The sequence below is a fragment of the Enhydra lutris genome, unplaced genomic scaffold, assembly GCF_002288905.1.
Source record: "Enhydra lutris kenyoni isolate GAN:26980312 unplaced genomic scaffold, ASM228890v2 scaffoldscaffold35, whole genome shotgun sequence".
Classification (NCBI taxonomy): domain Eukaryota; kingdom Metazoa; phylum Chordata; class Mammalia; order Carnivora; family Mustelidae; genus Enhydra; species Enhydra lutris.
Window position 1 is genome coordinate 2,062,315 of NW_019154119.1, and position 10,740 is coordinate 2,073,054.

The window sequence follows — 10,740 nt, forward strand, 5'->3', positions numbered from 1 at the left end:
GGCTCTGAGGAAGAATCCTTCCCTGCCTCTTCTAGCTTCTGGTGGTTGCCAGTAAACCTTGGTGCTCCTTGGTTTACTGATACATCACTCCAGTCCCTGCCTCCGTCTTCCCTTGGCCTTCTCCCCTGTGTCTGTATCTCGGTGCCCGAATGACCCTCTTCTTACAAGGACACCAGTCACGTAGGGTTTGGAGACCACCCATCTTGTATGACCTCATTTTGACTTGGTTACATCTGCCAAGACTCTGTTGCTAAATAAGGTCACATTCGCAGGTTCCAGAGGCTGAAATTTGGACCTATCTTAGGAGGGACACAAATCAACCCATAGTGCCACGTCTCCTGCATTATATCAGCTGCCTCATAGGAAAGATGACTAAAATGGCAAATGCTTCACTTTCAGGTGTCATTTGCTCTCAGTTCTTCTTGAAGACTTCCTAGGACAGTGGAAACAAACAAACTGGTTCCTGAGCTGGGGGCTGGAATCCCAATTCTGCCCTACCCTGGGCCTCTGCTTCTCCAGATATAGAAGATGGAAGTTAGTCTAGCTAAGGAGTAAGGTCTCATTAGAGTCTGCTGGAATGGACTGCAAAGACAATAATGACAAAATCTTATTTTTTTTAAAGATTTTATTTTTTATTTATTTGACAGACAGAAATCACAAGTAGGCAGAGAAGCAGGCAGAGAGAGAGGGGGAAGCAGACTCCCTGCTGAGCAGAGAGCCCGAGGCGGAGCTCCATCCCAGGACCCTGGGATCATGACCTGAGCCGAAGGCAGAGGCTTTGACCCACTGAGTCACCCAGGTGCCCCAATAATGACAAAATCTTACATAGCACCTCTTTCTGTCCCAATTATCGCTAGTTTAACCCCATTCAATAAATATTTTCTTAGCATCTCTATGTACCCATCTCTAATTCTATGATATTTTCCATAATTAGAAACGTTCCTTTGAGCAGTGATTGTGCCTAGAACCTAGTATGAGCTCAGGAAATGCTTGTTAAATAAACAGTGCGACAGAACGGTAGGAAAGCAGGAGAGAGAGCATGAGAATGTTGGGTGACGTGGACAGGCTCACCGAGAGTGTATAGGTTTATGCCTTGTTTTCCCGAAAGGAGATTAAGCCTCTGGTGCAGAGTCTTTGTCTGTTCTTTGTGGTGCTGGGCTCAGGGCTAGTGACTGCAGAGATGAGGTACATAGCTGAATTCCTGCCTCCTTATTCATTTCATATAAACACACACACGTGATCACATCGTACTTGTTGGCGGTTTGTTGCAATTTCCTTCCTCCTCCACCCTCTTCAGTCCCCGCTACTGCTCCAAATCCTTCCGGGGGGACGATACTAACAACCTGGTATGTTTCTTTCCATACATGTAGACTCACATACAGGCACAAGGACATAAGTACTCATGTACAGAAATGGGGAAGTTGTCTATATGATAGGATTATATTTTAGATACTTGAAGAGCTGAAGCATCTTGCCCATAGAAATCTGTCCAGGAGCATTGGTGTAACTTCAACTGGTACTTTTCATGGGATGCACCTAGTTTCGTGGTGTAGGTGTATGACAATTTATTTAGTCCTTCCACAGCAGATGGACAGTATTTGACTTCCTGATCCCTTGTTTTTCAGAAAGAGAGTTGCTGAGAATGCTCTGATCTTACTGCCAAATTATACTGTCCTCATTTACCACTTTGCTCCTCCCACCCCGCCAGGAGTCCACAGGAGCCGGCCGGGTACTCGGAGTTCTGCCTTCTCCCATTGAATCTGAATCCACATAGTTCTATTTCATCTTAATGGGATCTGAGGCTTTTAAAAATGGAATCCAGACGTTCTGGGCTGTTTCCAAAAGAGATGACTTTTTGCTTAAAGGCATCAACCCCACTAATCCTGTCTGAAATGTAATCAACACATCAGACCAGAGAAGAAAATGCTGCTTCTTGAAGGGAAATGGAATGATTTGCATACAATCAAACACACCTCCTGTTGGTCGGGTGCCCTGAAGTAAAGGAGGGGGCAGCAGAACCAGACGGGGAGCTGGCCTTCTGAGCTGCAGCCACTCTGCCTGGGAGTCCTTCCCAGAACCTCCGATCTTCGATCTTCAGCTGCATCAAGAGAGTAACAACTGGGGCACGTGGGGGGCTCAGTGGGTTAAGGGTCTACCTTGGGCTCAGGTCATGATCCCAGGGCCTGAGATCGAGCCCTACACCAGGCTCCCTGCTCAGCTGGGGGTCTGCTTCTCCCTTTCCCCCTGCCCCTGCTCTTGCTCGCTCTCTTAAATAAATAAAATCTTTAAAAAAAAAAAAAAAAAAAAGGAGAGACGATAACAACCAAGTTGCTTGATTGTTGAAAACTTTAAATTGCAAAACATAGCCATATACATAAAAGTGTGTAAAACGGGGATGCCTGAGTGGCTCAGTCGGTTAAGCCGATGCCTTCAGCTCAGGTCATGATCCCAGGGTGCTGGGATCGAGTCCTGCATCGAGCTCCTTGCTCGGCGGGGAGCCTGCTTCTCTCTCTGCCTCTGCCTGCTTATATGTGCTCTCTCTCTCTCTCTGACAAATTAATTAATTTTTTAAAAAGTGTGTAAGACATAAATGTTATAATGAGCTTAATAAATTATTATGTGGTCACCTGTGTGACTACTTCCAGGACAAGAAACAGAATATTACCTGCATCCCAGGAGCCTCCCCCTGCCCTTCCCTGATTACAACCCCTTACCACCTCCCCAGAATCACCTCCTTGCATTAAAATAATAATAATAACCTTTTGCTCAATAATCTTTTTTTTAATTTGACCCTTTCTTACCAAGTTATAACATACATATAGTAAAATGCACAAATCTTGCTGAATTGTTGCACATGAATAAACCTGTGTAATCACTACCTAACTCAAGAGCATTTCCAGCATCCTGGCAGACTCCTTTACGCCCATTCTCAGCCAATACTCACCAAGGGCTGCCACCATTCTAGCCTCTACCACTCCACGTAAGTTTTACCTGTTCTTTAACTTTGCATAAATGGAAGCTTGTTTTAGAGTCTGTTCTCTCCCCTACAGTCAATAATACCTGAGATTTACCCATGTTGTTGCATGTAACAGTAGTTGGTTTGTTTTATTGTGATGTAATATTTCATTGTATAAATATGTCCCCTAATATTTCTCCATTCTACTGATAAACAGTGGGTTGTTTCCAGTTTTTAAGGATAAATAAACATGAGTAAATCTTCTATGCACATTCCTTTTCCCTTCCTCCCCCTCCCCCTCCTCTCCCTCCCCACCTCCTCCTCCTCCAGTTTAAATAACAGAATTAATATTTTCTCACAGCTCTGTAGGCTGAGTGCAAGATCAAGGTGTCATCAGGATTGGTTTCTGATAAACGTTCTCTTCCTGGTTTACAGATGGCTCGTTGTCTCTTCACTAAGTCCTTACATGGCCTTTCCTCTGTGTGTGTGCCGGGTCTCTTCCCCTTCTTGTAAGAACATTAGTCCTATGGAATTAGGTTCTGCCCTTAAGACTTCATGTAACCTTAATTACCCTCCACCCACTTTTGCTTTTTCTTTTTTTTTTCCTATGCTCATTCTTATGCATGTCTTTTTGGGACTAATGCACTTGTTTCTTTTGGGTCTGGGGTACCCAGTAATGTAACTGCTGGGTGACAGAGTTGGAATATAGCTGGCTCTTGTAGAACTTCCAGATGATGTCCAAGTAATTGTACCAACGTGTACTCCCACTGCTGATTTAGGAGAGTTCCAGTTGTTCCAAATTCTCTCCAGCACTTGGTATTTTCAGTCTTGCTAAGTTTTGCCTTTCTGGTGGGTATGTAGTGATACCTTGTTATAATATAAATTTGCCTTTATAATATATATTTATATATATATTATATAATTAACATATATTAATATATGATATATCAATATAATATGTATATTATAATGATATATCATATATTAATATAATATGTGTATTATAATCATATAATATGTATATCATAATCATATATTAACATATGATATATAAATATATGTATATTATAATATAATATAATGTATATTATAATATATAACATATTATAACAATATATTGTGTATATTATAATATATAATGTATAATAATATGTATATAATAATATAATATGTAATAATATATGTATAAACTTGCATTTTCTCTTTGTAGCATTGAATATTACCATGTATGGCTTGAAAGAACCTAAAAAACCATCTATTTCAATCCCTCCCTTTAGAAGAGAAATAAACGAAATGGACCCAAAGAGGTGTGACTTGCCTAGTATCCCATAGTTAGTTGGCACTGGAACTCAGTCTAGAAGCTTAGAAGAGCTCATCTGGCCCAGAGACGACCTCTAGGGAGTGCTACTTTACCCCTCATTGGCCGACCCCTATCCAAGAGTGCCAGCCATCTGGCTGTGTACAGTTTCCTCTCAGCATACTGTGTACGGTTTGCTCTTCTGGCCTTTAACCCTAGAGATATCTAGCATTGTGGCTTATCCATTTATTAGCTGTGAAATTTTGTCCAACTCACTGTAATGGTTAATTTTGTATCAACTTGGAGATGCTAGGACGTCCAGTTGTTTGGTCAACCCCATTCTAGACATTGTCGTGAGACATTTTTAGATGTGATTAACATTTACAATCAGCACACTTTGCATAAAGCAGATAGTCCCTCATAATGTGCATAGGCATCATCCCATCAGTTGACGGCCTTAAGAGCCAAGACTGAGGTTTCCAGAAGAAATTCTTCTCAGTGGGACACCTGGGTGGCTCAGTGGGTTAAGCATCTGCCTTCAGCTCAGGTCATGATCCCAGGATCCTGGGATCGAGTCCCACATCGGGCTCCCTGCTCGGTGGGGAGTCTGCTTTTCCCTCTCCCTCTGCCTGCCACTCTGCCTACTTGTGCTCTCTCTCTCTGTCAAATAAATAAATAAAATCTTTTCAAAAAAATTTCTTCTCAGGACTGCAGTGTAGAAACCTTGACTGAGTTTCTAGCCTAGTGCCGTGCTGAATTAGACTGAAGACCGCAACATGAGCTCTTACCCCAATTTCCAACCTGCTGTCCTACCATATGGGTTTCAGATTTACTAGTTTCCACAATCACATAAGCCAATTCCTTAAAATGCCTTTTCTCTCTTAAAATCTCTCTATATAGAATTTGCTTCTCTATAAAATAGGATGTAATGAAACCAATCTTGAAAAGTTGTCAGAAAGATCAGATACAATGCATCCAAAATTCCCAACACAGGTGCACCTGGATAGTTCAGTCTGTTAAGTATCGGGTTCTTGATCTCAGTTTAAGTCTCTGTCTCAGTGTTTTGAGTTCAAGCCACACTTTGGGCTCCACACTGGACATGGAGCCTACTTCAAAAAAAAAATCCTAACATGGATAGTTAATGGCTATTTAATAAATGGCTACTTAAAACATAAACCACCCAATTTATGTTAAATAGGTTGAAAAAGTGGTATATTCCCAGGCTGAAGAAAAGTTTAGTAGAACCAAAGGATATAAAATGAAAAATCTCTCTCTCTCTCAGCCCAGAGAAAACTACTGGCAATGCTTGCTTGTATTTCTTCTAGAAATTTTCTATGCAAAAACCTGCACCAATGTAAGAATGCTATACCAACAGCCTTAGTTTTAGTTAAAAATACCTAACGTATATAAAATATGTAACACGTATAAGACTGTCTCCAGATGGTCCAGACACTAAGCAGTGGCCTGACCAAAAAATAAAAAAATAAATAAAAATAAAAATCCCCAACCGAAAGTTAAAAATAAACTCAAGCTCATAATTGCATTGTTTAACCAGATGCAAGGTTTGTCTTAGAAAATCTTCCTTTTCTCTCGCGTTTACTGCATTTACTGGGCTCGCAGACCTGAGCTATTCTGCATTTAAAAACTCCCTCAGCGTGAGTCCTGGTTTCTCTTCTCTCACATGAGAAAAGCTGTATCATCTAAGTTAATTCTCACGCAAACCTTACCAGATGGGTGTCCTCATTCACATTTTATAGATGAGAAAAATAAAACTTAAACAGGCTAAGAAGCTGTGCGTGTTAAGGCACTTCCAATTTAAATAGGTAGTATATTCCAGAGGCCAGGATCAGATGCTAATAGGTTTTGTTCAGTCCCACTTCCCCTCCGTGGACTTTAGGGACCTTCTCAAAGAAACAGCCAATGTCTAATGAAGTGTCCCCATTTACAGGCTAAAACTTCCCTTCCTCATACCATGATCTTCTTAGGACGATATTCAATTTCTCTATGGGAATTCTGTGGGTACTACAAGCTGGAGCCCTAGTGAGTCCCTCTTACCTCCTTCTCACTTACTAGTGTTGCAGGATTTCCTTCCTCCTTCAGTGCCCACAGCTCTGGGTCATGCCACTTCAGAGAATGAAGAGGTAGACCAGACGAAGCGTGGTGGGCAGCAAAGCAAAGTTTACACAGCTCTAGTACAGAGCTCCCAAAAAGGGAGGGGATGTTGCTGTGGGCATTTCTAAGTTTAGGGTTTTCTATGAGATTGTTGGTGGCTATTTTAATCTGATTAGCCTTCCCTGTGCCTGTCACCCAATCAGGTTTTTATTCACATGCTCTTCTCCCTATCAGGTAGGTGCTCACATGGGAAAGGGTGGAGGGCTCCTTCCAGGTTGGTGTCAAATCCTTTTTGGGGGTGGTTTCCTCTTAGGGTGGGAGCGCCCTTGTCTCTGCCAGCCTGTCTCCCAACTATCCTTCATTACCAGGCTGGGGATGGAATGGCACCATGAGAGCCAAACATTAATGACAGTTTCAACCCCTACCCCTGTGCATGTCAACATCTTAGTTATGGTGAGGAAAAGGGAATGTGGGGAGAAACAGCTTTTAAATGTTTCTATTTGTCATCACCCATGTAACTGTGAGGCCTACGATAGGTTTTGTTTGGTTTTTCAAGATTCATTCATTTGAGAGAGAGAGAGAGAAAGCATGCAGAGAGGGGCAATGGAAAGAGAGAGAGAGAATCCCAAGCAGACTGTACCAAGCACAGATCCCAGTGCGGGGCCCGATCTCACAACCATGAGACCATGACCCCAGCCAAAACCAGGAGCTGGGAGGCCTAACCAACTGCACCACCCAGGTGCCCTGCCAAGGCCTATGGTAGTTTTAAAATAGGTCCACAGCAAATGGAGCCTAATCCTTCCTTTAAATATGGGTTAGTGACTTGCTTCTAATAAATGCAATATGGCGAATACTGAAGATAGCGCATATAAAGGATACAGTGTCTGCTTGGCTCTCTCTCTCTCAGGACCCTTGTCCTTGGTACTAGCCGCCATATTGTGAGGAAGCCCAGGCCACGTGGAGAGGCCATGTGTCAGTTTTCTGGCCTTTAGCTACAGTCAGCATCAAGAGTTAGCAGCTACCCACATGGGGGGATGAGCCTCCTGATATGAGCCATCCCCACAGTACCCAGTCTGAACTTTGGAGCCACAGAAACAGTGAGAGATAATAAATTATTATTGTCTGAAGCTCCTAGTTATTGGACTAATCTGTTACTCAGCCATTGATACCTAATACAAAGGCATTGCCAATACCCTGGGTTTGGGGGGTTACCTCATTTACACGAAAACGTCAGAGGGTGAACGGCTAGAATACAACGCCCTCATTTATTGACTCTCCTGCCACATGGGAAGCAAATTAGAGACTCCTACCTGTTGCCGGATAGTCCTGGGCCTGGGAACCTGCTTGTTTACACCCAGGGGACCTGGAAAAGCAGAGATCTGTCCTCAGAGGGTGGGTCCTGGCTCAGACGGAGGCCTGCCTGGACTTTTCAGATCGGAGCTCCACTCGTCAGTCCTGTGTCTGGGGCTAGCAGCTAGAGTTGCATTTCTTTCTTCTCCGCCCACTGGCACTCACATTGGAGGGTACCCCAGGGAAACAGTAAGGGCCAATGCGCTGTGGTTTACTAATTTTTAGCTGCATGTTACTGCAGCAGGAACTCATTGAGAGCGTGCATGGATCCCCATGCCTTGTTCTTTGGGTGCGAGGCAGAAAGCACATTGCAATGATTTCAGGAGACATCCACATTCCCCCAGGCCCTGCTGTAAGGTTATAAATTCAACATACCCATCCCAGCTGCTCTCCGCCCTGCTCTATGCTCATTTCAGAGCACCCAGGGCAAGCTGCCCAGAAATGCCCTCCTGCCAAGTCCCCTTTGGGTGGGGCCTTGAGAAAACGCTCACACAAGCGCATCTCCCTATTCCCCCTTGGGCTGTTTCTGCAGCCCGCTCCAAGCCCTTCCAGAACCTTTTCCCTGCCTCCCAGTACAGAGCTCGCTGCAGATCTTTCCAGGGGAAAACAGTCTGCTCTGGTGTTTCCCAGATGTTCACGCCCCAAGGCAGCACTTGGGGGGGAGGGGGGCGGCAGCAGCTTGCTGGTCCTGAACCAGCCTTGCTCTGATTCCGAAAGGGAGTCTCAGAGACTTCCTCAATTTAGTGACTCACACGATCGCTCTCCACTCGGAACACGCAGTTCTGAACCGTGCCGTCTCCCAGAAATTGTAACTCCAGCCTCAGCCTCGTCTCTACAGTATCCTTTTGGCTTTGCCGTGGTGTTCCAGGAAACCTGCTCCGGCCGGACTTTTATCCCTCCCCAGGAGAGGTGGGTGGCCGGTATGAAAATGCATTTCGGACTCCCATCCAGGGGCATGCTTTTAATTCCAGATGCAACTGGGCACTGCCCTCCAGTTCCAAAATCTGGCCTGGCAAGCCCCACCCCGACCTACACCACTCGCAACCCCCCTCCCCCCACGCAGGGTGCAGGATGAGAGCCACCGACCCATTAAAGACATACAGGTATCCCCGCTTGTTGAAAGTCCGCCCTCCACCGCTTCACGTTTACGAAGGACCTACACTGGCACCTGTTTTCGCTAACCGAAAGAAATCAGAAGTGAATTTTCACTTTTAAGGAAAAAAAGGCGAAAAGCGAGAGAGCCTCTAGGGTTGGGTGGCGCCCCCAAGCGCCATCTCTGGGAACTGCACTCAGCATTGCGGCCTCAAACCACTACAGCTTTGACTTATTCTGTGCAACTCCGTGAGCATGAGCGGGATGTGTCCTAAGGTATCAGAAGAGCCTGAAAGAGGTTATTTTGGGGAGTGTGGGAATGATCAAAAATTTTTCTATATAGATTAATGGGGATTGCTTCTTTGCTGAATGTCATTTCAGGTTTCATAGAAACACTACTTTCGGAGAGCGAGAAACAGGTCCAGTGTATTGTTCTGTTTCATTTAATTTAATGGCGGCATCATGTACCAAGGATGTACCATAATTTGTTTAACTAACCCCCTATTAAAGAACATTAAGGTAATTATTATTGTTATTAGACGAGCAGCTGAACCTTGGAAACACACTCTTAAATGCTTTCCCTCAGAGGAAAATGAAGAAGCTGTTTCTTCTCAAGCTGACTGTGCCCTTGGAGATCATTATAGCCCAGCCTGAGACTCCTGCCACCCTCAGAGGCTGCTCCTGATGGGAGTGGGCCACTCAAGGGTGCCGGGGTAGGCAAAGGTGGACGACCAGCATAGCCTCTGAGGAATGAATTTTTAAATCAAGGAGAGTACAGGACAAACTTCTGAAACATCCACTGATGAGAGAGGAACCAAACGTCCTTGTGTTTTCCTCTGATTATAATCCTCAGAACCCTTCCTTACCCAGCCATGGAATATGTTCTGCTGGAGGTGGGCTTGTGGCTGACATCCCCTCCTCTGCAAGGTTCAGGAGGGACTGCTTGCTATCAAGGAGGAAGCCCAGCGACTCAGGGTCTGCACAGCCACACCCCTCCTCACAGGAAGAGGTCTCCTCACCATAATGTCCCCTGCTTTGGGTCTTGCGAGAGTGCCTCATAGCCAAAGACGGCCACATTTAGGCAGACAAGAGGGAAGCCAGAGGCCCACGAGAACTGTCCATCCAGGAGGGAAACACTGTGCCAGACAGTGACAAAGAGATGTCATCAGAGCCCAGGCTGGATGGAGAGGTCACAGAGAGATGGCACGGGAGCCGGACAGCTGTCAGCAATGGCCGCTATGTGCCAGACACTCTCCTGAACGCCTTACATGCTCTCTTTTCATCCCGTAGCAGCCCTCTGAGAAGTGCCAGTGGGCCCATTCTACAGATGACGAGAAGGAAGCACAGGAATGTGACCTAGCAGTCTGAAGTAAGCACCTGGTGGCACCGAGGTCTGAACCCTGCAGTCTGACACAGGCTGCTGGCCTGACCCTGGCTGTGTTCAGCATGGAGGGAGCAGAAACAACACGGAGCCGAGAGTTCTGTGACCCCGCCAGGAAGACTGAAACGGGAGAGCTAGTTATTATTTCACGGAGCTGAAGACTGAATCTCCAGACCAAAGGAGAGTGAGTAAAGCAATGGAGTTTTATTAGATGAGGAGACAGAAAAAGCTCTCAGGAGTGAGAGGGGATGCCCATAGGGTTCCCACTGGGGGCTTTTCAGGTTTGGTCTTTTATTGGAAGCTCACAGGGGAACTTAATCCTTTTAACACCTCTATTGAGATCACCACTGAGCAAGGATTAGTGATAACACCTTTAATGGCTTACTTCCTTTCTGGGATCCATTCTACAGGGAGGAAGGGGGTGGGGGCAGAATAGCATGGAAAATAGATTGACGAAGTGGGTACTAGAAAACAGAAAGGGTTCGCACAAGGAATTTTGATTTTACTCTCACTAATTGAGACCCAGCTGCATGAATGTGGAATGACAGGGAA

At 45.1% G+C, this 10,740-nt stretch overlaps 1 pseudogene; it reads left to right on the forward strand.

Annotated features, from left to right (window-relative positions):
• Positions 1 to 9,679: 9,679 nt before the first annotated feature.
• The window catches only part of LOC111154056, a 9,448-nt pseudogene continuing 8,387 nt past the window's right edge, over positions 9,680 to 10,740 (forward strand).